This window comes from Tiliqua scincoides, chromosome 8 (assembly GCF_035046505.1).
Source record: "Tiliqua scincoides isolate rTilSci1 chromosome 8, rTilSci1.hap2, whole genome shotgun sequence".
NCBI lineage: Eukaryota > Metazoa > Chordata > Lepidosauria > Squamata > Scincidae > Tiliqua > Tiliqua scincoides.
The window spans coordinates 23,624,997-23,640,572 of NC_089828.1; positions in this window are offsets into that span (position 1 = coordinate 23,624,997).

The window sequence follows — 15,576 nt, forward strand, 5'->3', positions numbered from 1 at the left end:
AACCCTGAAAGTGATGGGATGCACAGGAGACCCTCTTCATTTGACCTTAATGAATAGGCAGCTTTCTATGGTTATAGAGCAGGGGTGTCCAAAGTTTTTGGTAGGAGGGCCACATCATCTCTCTGATACTGTGTCAGGGGCCGGGGATGGGGGAAATAATTAATTTACATTTAAAATTTGAATAAATTTACATAAATGAATATATTAAAGATTAACTTATAAGAATGAAGGTCTTGCAATAGCTCAAGACCTATAAAAAGCCTTGCACAAAGCAAGACTGGCCTTTCCTTTGCTGCCACTACTGCATCACAGACGTGAAACAACAAGCAGTGGAGGGAGCCCTCATCCCACAGCTCATGCGAGAAGTCAAACAGTTGCCCTCACGCTGAGAGCAGTTGTGTCGGGCCAGTGTGGGCTCCAACAAATCTCCAGAGGGCCAGAGGCTCATTGGAGACTGGGGGCTCTCTGAGGGCCGCATTGAGAGGCCTCAAGGGCCGCAAGTGGCCCCAGGGCCGGGGTTTGGGCACCCCTGTTATAGAGAAAGTCCTTTGGTTTTCCTGATTCTATCCATATAAGGCTTCAGGTTTGTTATGCAGAGATTGCTTCTGCTCACCTCTTGGATCACTGGCTGTTTCATTAGTACTTTCAAAATATGACTCTCTTGTGTGGATGAACCAACCCTTGAAATTTCTAGTTTGGCTATCTACTGCACAACTGAGAAATGGGTACTCTCTCAACAAAAGGTGTGACCACCCTTCTGGTCCCTGTGAAGCAGGAAACTTTGCTAGGTCCATTTAAAAAATGACTTGTGAACTGTCTCTTATAAGAAACAAATCACACTTACTCATCTACTGGGGAATCTAAGTGGATTCTCACCAGCAGTTTCCTTCCCTGCCAGTCTTAAATTAAGATGTGCTCTGCATTTTATTTAAGGGAAAAAAAACTCTGTTGTCCAAATACCTTTCTAGTGTAGTTTTAATTACCAGAGAATAGTGTTTCTATTTTATAAGCTAGTGCAGAAGAATACTATATGTTTGGGTGGGCAAACCACAGCCTGTGAGCTACATGCGGGTCCTTGACCTATAATGTGCAGCTCTCAGAAATATGTTGGCTGAGCTTCTTTTTTTTACCTTTTTATAAAAGGTAAATAAGAAATTTTCTCAAGCTTTATAATTATTTACTGGTATAAACTGAGAGTCCACTGGATTAAAACATAAATTTAATGTTCATGCATGTAGTATCCCTGGGCCTCCGGAAGGGAGGCAGGGGGTGGCAGCCTGACCAGTAGGGGGAATTGGCAGCTTGCCCAGTGGGGGGGAGTGTGGCCACTTGTGGTTGTGACCTTGGGCAGTACCAAGGCCAGGATTGCCACTGGTGTCACAGCCCTGACTCCAAATGATAGCTAAACATCAGATTTGGTGGGGAAGGAATCAGTTCTGGAGGGTGAGGAGAACCAGACAGTCAGGAGGCCTAAACCTGCTTTCCGCAGTGATGGTCCTGTGTGAGTCAGACTCCCCAAAAGCTTTGACATGCCAGGAACATGTCTCTGCCTATCAGCACAGGAAGTGCATCAGCTGAGAGGTGGTGGGGTGCTCTGTACCAGGCCCAAAGGCTGCCCGTTTTAGAACCCTCACTCTGTAGCAATGACAATAGCCTGAAAGGGGTAGTCGGGGCCCAAAGAACATAAGAGTTCAGTTGGATTTGAGACTCCCTCAGACCACTTTGCTCTCTCAGAGCTCTCCAAGGTCCTGTAACCTGGACTGCCCCACCTCACAGAGCCCTGTAGAAGACCAAGACAGAGCGCTTGGAAATAACTCTTCTGACGCCAGTCAATAGGGCAGGCCAACACAGTGGGTGAGCAGCCAAGCCAAAAGCACCCACCAGTGCCAAATGCATGACATATCCTGCCATTTTGGCAAAGCATCTCAGCTGCCAGGCTTGGGGAAGACCTCAGCCAGAGAGCCAGGGCTGGGTCGTTGGACCTGTAGTCTGACCTGATATAAGGCAGTGTCATTTGTATAATTCATTCACATGATTGATGTCCTGCTTTTAAAACCAATTAACAAAGCAGCTCATGTATGAAATCAAATGTACTAACCATAAAAAAGCACACTGAAAATATGACACACGACATGCAGAGCAGATCTATCAATAATAAGAACAATCTATTAATTGTTAAACATAACTTAAATACAGGCCTATACACTTTTTCTTACATTAAAAGTTAGACCTATTCTTGGGTATATTTGGGGTGCTGGATCCAAAAATGGCTTCGGTTTTGCCCAATTGGTTCTAGTATTGTGGGTATGGCACAGCCACCTTATATGCCGATTCAAGCAGCTTCCTCATGGGGAAACCATGGCATCGGCTTCCCCACAAGGAAGCTGCTTGAATTGGCACATAAGGTGGCTATGCCATACCCCCAAAACTAGAACCAATTGGGCAAAACAGATGCAATTTTTTGAATTAGCACCTCAAAAATATCCTAAATTCATTCAAACATCCTTGACCTGGGTTGTGTTTTATATTATGTTGTATGCCACTTTGAGCTTTGGATAAACATAGCATACATACATACATATTAATTTGAATTATTATTGATAATAAATAATTAAATATTATTAAATCATTATGTTACTAACACTACTTTCATACACATGCACACATGTCTACCACTACACTCTGAGATTGGTACACTCTGAGTACTTTGAGATTGGACACAACCTCATGTCCAGGGTTGCCCAGCCCAGAATTAAACTGGGGAATTTATAACTAGTGAAGCCAAAATGTAATGTATGGCTGTTTGGGGGCCATTGGCTGAATAACAGAGCAAACAAACTCAAATGAAAAGAGCCTTCTGAAGGAAGCTAGATTTTATTAAGAGAACATAAGAACAGCCCCACTGGATCAGGACATAGGCCCATCTGGTCCAGCTTCCTGTATCTCACAGCAGCCTACCAAATGCCCCAGGGAGCACAACAGATAACAAGAGACCTGCATCCTTAGCCCAGCTTGCGGTATGTCTGTCTACCTACAGCCCCCATGCCAAGTTACCTGAGGTGAAAGGAGGATGCAAAGAGGTCGCAACTGGCCTCCTCGCTTTGCTTTCCTCCCTCTTAAATTCACACTCCTCCATACAATTATGTATACCCATGAGTCTTCTCTGGGTAGGTCAGATTGGTCAGTGACATGGTGGTGATGGTGATGATTGCCTTCTGTCTTCATCTGTGCCTTGGCTCGTTCACTTGAGCTTGCTGAATTGCTGATGAAACTTACAGTGGCAAAACTGTATTTCCCCAAAACATGTTCGCTGGTCCACAATAATGTGGGGAGCAAGCTGGTATATGCAAGGGGGCATCTGGTATGTGCCTCACCCCTTCCTCACTCCTTAATGCTTTCCAACATCTCTCCTTTAGGCCTTTTCTTCCCCTGATGGCTTATTGGAGGCAATGGGGGAAGGAGGGAACCAATCGCAGGGGAAGATGTTGAAGTTTTGCCCAAAACAGAAGCACATGCAGCAGATTCAGTAGCAAAATGCCAGGAGAAACTACCTTAGAGGGCTGGCCCAAGACCTCCTGACTCCTGAGGTAGCAATTTTGCCCCCAGACTCTGGTCCTTCCGTTCTCTAATGTTCTACCTCAGCACTCCCCTCCCCTCCAAATTTCCTCTCTCTCCCCCTCTTCCTTTTCCAGTTCAGGAAGTAGGGGGAGGAGAAGCGGGAGCAGTGAAGACAAGTAGACGGACAGAACCTTTTGGTAGAAGGTGCTCTGTATCCAGACTTCTCATTTAGACCAGTGGTTCCCAAACTGTGGGTCAGGACCCACTGGTGGTTCACAACCTGCTTTTTTCGTGAGAACAAAGTTGGAAGCCCCCCCCACCACCACCAATCTGCTGCCTGAGTCAACCACTGCAGCTGGCCTCATGGATGGGCCAGTCTTGCAACGTTATTTCCACTTCCCGACTTGTGTTTCTCTTCTCATTCATGTTTTTGGTAGTCCTTTTTGCTCTTACACTGCAACTACCTTTGCGCAGAGCGTTTTCCAAGGAGCTAAAGGAGGTAATTGATCTTGCATCCAACAGAGCAATCTGCACTCCTTTGAGCTCCACCCTCTCCAATCTTCTTCTCCAGCAGTGTCTTTATTCGTGAATTTCTCCCAGACACCTTTACATAAAAGCACCTGCTTGTGCGAAAACATGGCTATTTTTGTACTAATCAGGTTGACAAAAGCGTGCGGTATGAATAACTGTAATTAGTAATTGCATTCATAGTAAGGGCGCAATCCTAAGCAACTTTCCAGAACTGGCGTAACTATTTCAGAGGGGTATGTGTTGTATCCTGCAGTTGGGGGGCAGTCACGGAGGCCTCCTCAAGGTAAGGCAATGCTTGTTCCCTTGCCTCAGAGCTGCATTGCCCTTATGTCAGTGCTGGAAAGTGGGTTAGGCTTGTGCCCTAAGTTTGTTCTTGGGTTTGACTGTGCTCCAGTTACAGGAGGAATGGGATGTGGGCTGGCTCCCTTAACCTTTGTGCCAGTCCCCTTAGCTACTAAAAAACCATGGATTGCAGAGTGGAGCTAAAATTTGGGAAAGCGGATGTGTGAAGCTTATGGATTTCATTCCTGACTGACACAAGAGCCGGCATAAGAACGCAGGATGGGCTCCAAAGGCCCACCTAGTCCAGCTTCCTGTAACTCACAATGGCCCACCAGATCCTCGGGGAGCACACAAGACAACAAGAAACCTGCATCCTGGTGCCCTCCCTTGCATCTGGCATTCTGAGGTAGCCCACTTCTAAAATCAGGAGGTTGCACATATACATCATGGCTTGTAACCTGTGATGGACTTTTCCTCCAGAAATCTGTCCTATCCCCTTTTAAAAGCATCTAAGCCAGACACTATCACCACATCTTGTGGCAAGACAACAGACAGATTACACACTGGCTAAAGAAATATTTTCTTTCGTCTGTTTTAACTCCCCCGACACTCAATTTTAGTGGCTGGTTCTGGTGTTGGGTAGAAGGGAAAATCATCCCTCTATCCACTCTAGGCATCCCCTACTTAATTTTGTATGTCTCCTTCATGTACCTTTTTTCCCTTCATGTACCCCTTCATGAACCTTTTTTCCTAGATTGAAGAGCCGCAAACACAGTAGCCTTTCTTCATAAGGAAAGTGCCCCAGCCCAGTAAACATTTTGGTCACTCTCTTCTGTACCTTTTCCAGGTCTATGACCACAGCCAGTCAGTGTGGTGGACAGCTCTACTCTGACAGAGGAAAAACTTTCTTTCCACACTATATTGTTATTGTTGTCACCTCCATAATTCACTGTTCTGATAGTTTGGGCCACTCGGCTTTGGAATAGCAATCCTATATTCCTGGTATGGTAAGCTGTTCTTAATCTTATTGCTAATTTTGCTAAAACTAAACACCTCCGGCATATTTTTGTTTTTTTGGTAGTAGGTGCTATGTATCCAGACTTCTCATTTAGACCAGTGGTTCCCAAACTGTGGGTCAGGACCCACTGGTGGTTCACAACCTGATTTTTGGTGAGTCCCCAGAGAGTAAAGGGAGGGTCAGATAACTAATTGCCTCAAGCCCTGAGGCTGTTCAAAAATCAGTTACTGTAGCTGCTAATTACTCTGCAAAGAGCTCAGCTCCTGCAGTTTGCAAGCATGTGTAAATATAGGAAGACAGATGTTTAAGGGTTCTTTTGGTTATAAATAAATAAAATATGATTTCTTTCTAGATCTCTTTTTTTAAAAATAAACCTAGGTGGGTCCCAATAGAGTGTCATTTAAAAAGTGGGTTACAGTGCTAAAAAGTTTGGGAACCACTGAATCAGGAACACTGATCAATCAGGTAATAGCCTCCATTGCTTTGACCCAATTTCAAGGTGCAAAAAATGGGGAAAAGGAGGATGGTTGTGTTTAGAGAAGGGGTGGATTTCACAAGCACTAGTGCACGTGGAATCCTGTGCCCCTTTCCTTGCCCAGACCCACTCCCAGGGTTTCCTATGCCAGTCAAAACAGCTAGCATAGGTCTGAGGAGACCCACTGAAGACTAGGCAGCCTGCAAGGAGGTAAGTTACCTGCTGGCCCATAGCATGCAGTATGTGGTCCATCAGCAGTGCTGCATGTTCTGGGCAGGTAGGGGACAGGATAGGGCTCCTTTTCCTATTTCTGTGTCATCTCTGGCTTCTGAAAATCATCCTGATTCTGTTCTGGGTAAACCAGCAGATCAATTTGAATCCATGGTCCGTCCATTCATGTAGAGCAGGGGATCAGCAACACTTTCAGGCAATAGGATTAGACATTCAGCTATGATGTCAACATGCCACTGAACATCCAGGTTAGCGAGCTTCCGGATGCTGCTGCACAGACCTTGACTTGAGAGGCAAAGCTTCCCTCCCAGTTTGCTGCGTGCCAGACAAGGCAAGGCAGAGCTGCCTACACGTGCTCGCAGAATCCCTGTCCCTTTGCCTCCCAAGCTGAGCTCAGTAAGGGCCAAATTGGTTGGTGGGCCTGATCAGACCCACAGGCTGTTGGTTGCCAACCCCTACCCAAAAGGCTGCATTCAGCCTTAAGGCCACAGGTTCCCCATCCCTGATCTAGGATGTTCAAACAATTATAGTAATTATTAGTATCAAATAATTATAGTATAGTAATTTGGTTGTTAACTACACCCCATGGTGAGCAAGGTGAGAAAGAGGGCAGGAAAACAGGATGCTGATGACTACTGAGAGCCAGGGTGGCGTAGTGGTTAGGGAGGTGGACTTAGACCTGGAAAATCCAGGTTCAAATCTCCCCTCAGCCATGAAGCTTCCTGGGTGACCTTGGGCCAGTCACTTTCTCTCAGCCTCACCTACCTCACAGGGTTGTTGTGAGGACAAAAGAAGGGGAGCAGCTGTGTAAACTGCCCTTAGCTCTTTGGAGGAAGGGTGGTATAAAAATGTGAAAAATAAATAAATACTCCATATCGCTTCCTAGAAACAAGCATTCAGCTATGGAAGAATTTCAGAATAGGACCACTTTTCCCTAGCCAAGTGTGTTGATATGATATCTATAAGTCCCTTCGCTTGCTGTAGTTCCTGTGACCAAGGGCATTTAAGGCTGTCTTTGGCAATCTGTCTCTGGTTTGTAGAGGCTGAGAACGTGTCCCAGGGTCTCCAGCAGAGGGACTGTGAAAATTAGCACTGAGGAAGGAGGGCAAACCAACCCCCCCCCTTTTATTTTCCACAAAGCCAAAAAGAACTGCAGATGGGAAGAGACAAACCTGCATGTTCTCATGCTTCTTGGTCTTAATTAACCGGTATCAAAAGCAACCGTACGGAGGAAGCCTTTAGTGCCGTCCTGCTAAAAGTTGCTCGAATGCCTGAAATGTTACCCTCCCGGCTCTTAAAACCTGGGAGAGTTGAAAACCGCTCGAGACTTACAGCTGTTCTATTCTATTGCCATTTGCAAAGGCTGATAAATGGGGATGTGCTGCCTGGGAGAGATTCTCGCACTCTTTTTCGGAATTGACACATGGGATAAAATGCAGGGAAGGATCCTGTCAAAAGAAATTATCTGGTGTCTGGCCCAGAAACTCCAGAGTGGCCTTCACCTCTTAAATACACACTGGAGGAGGCAGGCGTGACGCATTTGAATGAGGTTGCTGTAGAGGGTGTTTTTAAAAAATTCCTCCAGATGGCAGAATTACTGCTTAAATGGACAAAACACCCGGGAGAGACTGAGTCCCTTCTCCATATTCCCACGCAAAGGATTATCCTTCCTATAATGGTTGACACTTTGAAGCCTTTCTTTCCAAAACCGACTGTTGACATAGAGACTCCAGGGGAAGAGTTTTAATACAGTTAATGCCTATAACATTTAGGGATCATGAAGAAATCTCTGCTAAATCCCGTAGCCTGGCATTTCCTGCCCCCCCTGTCCCTGTAACTATAATTCAGAGCATTATGAAGCAGGCAGGAAGAGAAATACAGTGTAGTGCAAGTCACAAGCCAGCATTTTGCAAAACCAAACTGTGTAAGATCATCACAAGCAGAAAACACTTGCAAATTACATGTTTTTCAAATATTTTTGTATTATTGGGTCTGATGAATCAATTCATTATAGTGGACTTAGCTATAGAAAGATACCCTTCTATTGCTTTATTTTCTTTTAGATAGATGGCACCGTCAGTATCCTTGGTACTTTGGGACAGTGGTTCTCAAACTTTTCCAAAGTCCTTTACGCTCCTAAACAGTCTCAGAGAGCCCCAGCAGCTTATGCACAGAGTATTGGAGAGACCCAGAGTTCCGGTACATGCCCAGAGTGGTGTAGCACTCAACAGATGGCAGCCGCTTATAAGCTTGTGCAGCTCCTGAAGGCTCCTAGGAGCACATTTTGAGAAACATTGCATTAGGAAGAGGAGAGATCCCTGCCCCAAGGAGCTATCAATCTAAAATGTGACACTACAAGAGTGGGAGAGAACCGAGGAAGAGGAGCAAGTTGGCAGCAGGGTAAACAGGGGAAGGATATGTGTTTATTGCAGGTCAACATACTTAGGTGAAGTTGCAGGGTTCAGGACTAGGGGATTTCATTGGAAAGATGGGTTTTGAAGAGGGATTGGAAGTAAGCAAGGAAGGAGAATCTCTAGCCCAAAATGATTCTCCAGGCTTGCTAATATAAGGACTACCACGTTTTTTCTGAGCATCTGCTCTCTGTCCTGCAAGGAACCATCAAGTGAAGGAGGTGGCATTTGGCACAGTAAGGTGCTGTATAAAGAGGGGAGCAGCCAGAGCCAACCCAAGACCTCCTGGCACCTGAGGACCTTTAGTAGGTGATGTGCCGGCCTCTGCTTCTCCCAGTGGAGGCAGGTGGGAGCAATGGAGGAAGGCACCCCCTGCCAGCCTGTTGCCTGAGGCAACTGCTTCAGTTGGCCTCATGGATGGGCCAGCCATGGAAACAGCATTCAGTATGCTCTTCCCAGTACTGAAAGGTGTTGGACTAACTCTTTCTCCACTTGCCTCCTCTACGCGGCCGGTATTTTGAACCTGTTTGAAGCGTTTCTCTCCAGCCTTTGTCTTTCCCCCTCAGTAAGAAACTTTGGCCTGATTACCTGAGCTGGAAAGGTCCAGACCTGTGAAAATCCAGGTACTTCTTCATTCTCCTTGGGGCAGCTCAGAATCATCTAGTGGACAAGGTCCCATCCAGCATGCCATACTCCTCTGTTGACAACATCACCTTGTACTTCTGCAGAATATGATAGTGAAGGTCTCTGGATCATTGGTGTAGTTAAGGGATCTGGCATCCAGGGACACAAAAATTTTTAACACCTCCCCCCAGGATGTTAACACTTCCTGGGGGTCAGATGCCTCAAATACCTCAGAAGGCCTCCTGGAGGCCATTGAAAGACACTTCCATTTTTACAAAAACCGAAAGTGCCTTTTAGAGGCCTTGTAAGCTGTACTGAGGCTTGGGGGGCCATGTGTGGCCTTCCCACACCTCAAAACCCCTCCTGAATTCTTTAGGATCTGTGGCCAGGGTTGGAGGTTGGCACTCCCTCAAGGCATGGTACCTGGGCAATGTACCCCCTGCCTTCCCTAATCTATGCCACTGCCCTGGATAATAGATTGCCATGAATGTTCCCACTCCATAAGAATCCCAACATGTATTTTCTAACAGGCAGTGGAAACGTCTCCTTGGTTCTTCTCAAGAGGCGAGTGATTTATAAGAGCTCTATTATCCCCCTAAATAAAGGGACAAGGTGGAAGATGTCCATCCAGTGTACTGTTTGCTTGGAGAGCCGTCACGACATACAGCGAGGGGGCACAATGAAGCCATCCAAGCTGTAGGCAAACAGACACTGCAGCGATAAGGGACAGCTGGGCAATGCTGTCTCAGCACCCCAGAGGCTGGCGTTGAGACTGCTGACTCTGCATTGTCACTGCCACTCCCAGGTGATGGCTGCATCGGCGGTGACATGACAAATCAGGTGAGTCGAGAGATGGGAAGTCAGGCATGCAGATCAGGGAAAGAGAGAGAAAACGAGAGGCAGCGGTAACCCCTCTGCAGTATACTTGTCTGTGTCCTTGCCGTGTCTCTTTCACATGACTTCCATGAACAGGAAAAGGCAAAATGGGGCTCAGGCAAGAGGAGACTAGGGCTTAATCCTGCATATCGACACTTGGGCATACACATGCCCAGACCCTGAAACAGGCACCATGTAAACCCTTCCACACGCAACTGTGTACACCAGGCAGCCAGAGAAGAGAGAGAGGGAATCACTGTGGTCTATAGGAGGCTGTAAGGCACAGTACATAAGGCACAGGGGACATTGGCAGGGATGTGTGATCAGGGGAGGCAGAGACTCACCTATCCTACTCCAAGCCTCGTCCTCCCATGTGATTGCACAAGCTCCACACTTGCTGAGGGGTTGTGCAATCACAGGGGAGGCTGAGCTGCCACTAGACTAGTGCTGAGGCAGGCGAGAGCTGAGCCTCCCCAGCAATCACACAACCACTCAGAAATTTGGCAGAGTACGTGTGCAGTGAGATGCCTTGTGAGTGCGCATGGATTCCACCCAGTTTCTGAGTGGTTGTGTGATTGCTGGGGAGGCTCAGCTCTTGTTTGCCTCGGTGCTGCTCTCTCCCTGTATAGAGTTAGCTGTGGCAGTGAAAGCTCAGCCTCCCCAGCAGTCATGCATGAGGAAGCTTGGTAACCTGGAAGTTTAGTGGTGACGTTATACTTCCAGGTCACGCCGAGCTCCGCGCACAGTGCCTCCCCATCCTTGGACCTCACCGCATGTAACTGGATCCTGGTAGTAGGTCTCAGTTTCCCTACTCCCCATGTCATCACCTCCTAAGCTGTTAATATCTGCTGCAGGCAGTGCCCCCACTAAAGGCCAGAGCTGGTAGCATTCCTCTTCTGCCTGGATGACCCAGCTGTTGTTTCTGAACCACCATCAAAGGCAACCTCACCCATAAAGGTAGAATGCATTGCAGTAGTCTGAAGATGAACACAGTACAGCCTGCAGAGCATCACTTCCTCCAAAGCATCCCCAACAGAACTCAGTAAGATGTGCTCCATGGTGGCTGCCTGAGCAATCTGAAGATGAAGACGTCAGTTATGGCTCTGATGCTCCTTCCTGCAATGGGGCTTACCCCTCTTTCCTTCTTGTTTATTTTTGCTGATCCAAGGAGAAGTGCCCTCCTCTCCACCTATATTAATTGTTTGGGAAAGCAGAGGTGACGCGAGCTGCCATCTGGCCCGCAGCCATCATTCATCAATCTCCATAATAATCAGACCACTCGAATGGTAGGCTCCTTCGCTGCAGAGAGAGAGAGGGAGAGAGAGAGAGAGAGAGAGAACCTGTGAACACCTGATCGGCTTAAGCTTCCCTATCAACTTGATTGGGATTCGCTCTGGGCTTTATAACCCTGACAATTAAAAGCTGTGATGAATGCCTTTGGCGCACTGGAGGCAGCCATAAAATCTTCCTTCGCATTTTGCTCTTCCCAGCAACAGGCCTGTGCATTTCTCTGTGGTCAGAATCAGGAATTTGGGATCGTGTTAAACCTAAGAGATATTTGTGAGGGGAAACAGGAGCCTTGTGACTCACAAACGGTCTTACCATGCACACCCCAAATAAGTACAGCCGACAAGAAGTATGGAATTAAAATGGGCCACTTTATTGAATACACAGCATTGCAACAGGGCAGCAAAAGGGGTAAACAAAACCCGTCCCAAGTGCAGGGTTCTACGTGGGGGAAATGGTCCTAGCAGTCTTCGCCCCCCCCCCAATCTCATAGGGCGTCCACCCGACTCCAGGTGTAACTCAATTGTTATTAAGCCCGCCTTTCAACGTCGCCCGAAGAGGGTAAGTCAGCCAAACTGCTATGCCTTCAGGTCACCCCTGCAAGGCCCCTAAATTCGGACAAGGGGCTAGCCAGCCTGCCTCCTCGAGCAGGTCAGGCATCATGGGAGGGGTTCTGATTCATCCCCTGTCCTTGTTGACTTAGATTGGACACCGAGAAGGTCTTCTGCCTACCCATCCCGCACTTCTACCACCGCAAGGGGAGGTCAGCCTAGCACTTGGCGTTCCCTGCACCCAAAAAGGTTCTCAAGTCCTGTTGCAAGTCTGTTAAAAAGAGGCCATAACCCATAGGGGAAAGATGCACTCCATCGCCACGGTAAAGAGCAGGCTGCCCAAAACAAATTCCAGGATAGCCGCTCCCCCAAGCTCCGTGACGACCCTGCCCAGGTAAGCATTGACTCTTTTGCGGGCAACGTCTATTCTTCTAATGCTGCGCACCCACCTCCAAACCCTCCTAGGCAGCATATCAGACCACAGGATAGTAATCCCAGGGAACTGACTAACAAGTGTTGTAAAATCCCTGTGGGCCTAGAGCCTCAAGGACATAGATGTCCTCTGGCCCAAGCCATTCTCGCCTAAGTGGACAATGATTACCTGGGGCAGGGGGTTGAGTGCAATAAACTCCAGGAAGGCTGGGAAAAACTGACTCCAACACATACCCCTCTTGGCCAGCCAGTCAATGCGTGCAACATCACCCAGCTCCAACTGAGAGCCGAAACTGGATGACATGGCGTGCTTCCGGGCCCAAAAAACTATGGAATGTCCGCAGATCAGGACCCTGGCTGGCCACCTCCCTCGCGGACCTGTTGGAAGAAAAGTACATCATGAGGCGAACTCACTTAACACCCACTTAGAACAGCTCACGGTTAAAAAGGTATAACAAATTCCCTCAACCTTGTGAGGAATACACATCGCCCCACCCAAATGGGCCTGGGCAAACACTTGTGTGGCCAGAAACCTGGTCATCACAAACACATCACCCCATCCAAAACAGACACGATCCAGGCCGGAGCCTGATCAACAGGGGTCCTTATAGACCAAAGATGGCACCTACACATCATGCCAATGTGGCGCAGCACCTTGGGGTAAATGCAACTGCAGAATAACTACCCCCAGGCTCACCCAGGGAGTCACAGCCTATACTAACAGGCCTAGCAACGAATGTAGTATTTAAACGCACCAGAGCGCCATCTGCCGATGCGCTTGATGTCCTGGGGCGAAAAACCAATGCAAGCCGCTGCTAATGCTGTCCCAATTCTAGACAAATGAAGCCTGTATAGTTCTGGCCTCAAACCCAAGTGAGCCAATGCCCTTTTAAAAATGGCCCAAAACTGATAAATCGTGAGGGGGGGACGATCCAAATGTCGAAATAGCAGGTCCACTCCTGGAGGAGCCAACAAGGAATACTGTTCCATGGCAGATACAGGGCAAAGGTACCACATAGGAGCCCGTTTAAGCTGAATCCACTGCCTGCGCACCTTCTGGTTCATCTTGGACACCCTCAAATGAAGGGACGAAATCCCATGTTCCAAAACGCAGTCACCCCATTGAAGTACTCTATCAGGGGAAACAAGCTTTGACCTAACCAGCACCTCACCCGGGGGGGGGGGGGAAGCCCCATAAAACATTACAAGAGTCACTGTTCTAAACAACAGAGACTCAAAGGCTGAGGAACACATGGCACGAAACTCCATACTCAGCCCATGCAAAATAGTTGGTGTAATAGGTTGACGCTTATCTGGACCTGCTGGGAATCTCCTTTTTAGCCCTGCCACCATTTTCTGCACCATGAACTCTTTGGAGAAGTCCTGAATTCCCCAGGCCCTTGACTGAAAAAAAATGGCAGCAAGATAAATGGACATAGACTTGCAGGATATTCCCCTATCATGTAGTCCAAAAAGGAACTGCATAAGAGTATGTGGCGTGAATGGTCCCTGAACTGGCACTGAAGTTAACCTACATGTTATGGTTATGTAACCTACATAACCTACATGTTATGAATGCCAGATGTAGGGGAGGGCACCAGGATGAGGTCTCTTGTTATCTGGTGTGCTCCCTGGGGCATTTGGTGGGCCGCTGTGAGATACAGGAAGCTGGACTAGATGGGCCGATGGCCTGATCCAGTGGGGCTCTTCTTACGTTCTTAACTACAATTCCCAGGAAGCCTTGCAGGTCTCTTGTTATCTGGTGTGCTCCCTGGGGCATTTGGTGGGCCGCTGTGAGATACAGGAAGCTGGACTAGATGGGCCTATGGCCTGATCCAGTGGGGCTGTTCTTATGTTCTTATGTTCTTACATAAATCACAAAACTCACGGATCTTACTCATGTAACTGGCTCGGGTAGATGAAGCCAACGATGCCCAGATGGCTTCCTGGGCCTCGTCATATCAAAGTCCCACAGCCATTGGGGCATGGGCTCGGGATCCTGCCTGGCCTCGGGAGCTAGCTGCTGGAAACACTCCTCCTGGAATCGAGAGAGAGCATTGGCTATGCTATTTTCAATCCCAGGGACATGTCTGGCTGAGAAAACAGTGTTAATAGAAAGGCACTGCTTAACAAAGACTCTAACCAAATTCATAACCTGGGGGGGATTTGGAGGTCTGCATGTTAATTATGTGGACCACGGCCTGGTCGTCGCACCAAAAGCGAACAGAAAAGTTGGCAAACTCCCCTGCCCATAAGTGGACTGCCACAACAATTGGAAAGAGTTCTAAAAAGGTCAAATCCCTGGTGATCCCTTCCTGAACCCAAACCTATGGCCAAGGAGCTGCTCACCAATGCCCTCTAAAGAACACTACAAATCCCATACCTCCCACAGCATCAGAGTGAACCTGGAGTTCAGCTTCAATTAACTGCGAAGATCTCCAAAATGAGATCCCGTTGAAGTCCTTCAAGAATTCCAGCCAGTGTTTCAAATCTTCCCTCATGCCCTCATATCTGGTGATACCCGAAGTCCGTGGGACGGGCGACAAAGCCCAGCCATAGCATTGCACAGTTGCCTGACAAAAGCCCTACCAGGGGCGATGACCTTACAGACGAAATTAAGGTGCCCAACCAGCCTTTGCAGTTCTTTTAACATTAACTTACCCCAGGACCCCAGGACCCCTGGGCACTAGTTAACATCCCAGTCAATTTGTCCAATTTATCCCTAGGCAGGTGACTGGTCTGTGCCACCGAGTCTAACTCAATACCTTAAAAGGTGAGCTTATTGACCGGGCCCTCCATCTTGTCATGCGCCAAAGGGACACCAAGTTGCCCACACAGAGCAGTGAAATCACCCAGAAGCCGAGCGCAGTCACCAGTCAATGGGGGCCCCATAAAAAGGAAATCATCAAGATAGTGGGCAGTGGATTGTAACCCCATCCTAAAGCATACAGTCCATTCCAAAAATGAACTAAACGCCTCAAAAACTGAACAGGAAGTTGAACATCCCATTGGTAGCGCCCAGTCCATGTAATAACCGCCTTCAAAATGAAAACCCAACTGGCAAAAATCGTGAGGGTGCACAGGCAGAAGTCTGAATGCAGATTCAACATCTGCCTTGGCCATGAAAGCCCTAGGGCCACACCTCCAGAGGCAGCTAACAACCTCATCTAAGGAAGTGTATCTGACTGAACACAGGTGGGCGGGTATCCTGTCATTTACAGAAACACCTTCTGGAAAAGACAGGTGGTGAATCAGCCTGAATTGACCAGGGGCTTTTTTGGGTACCAGTCCCAAAGGTGA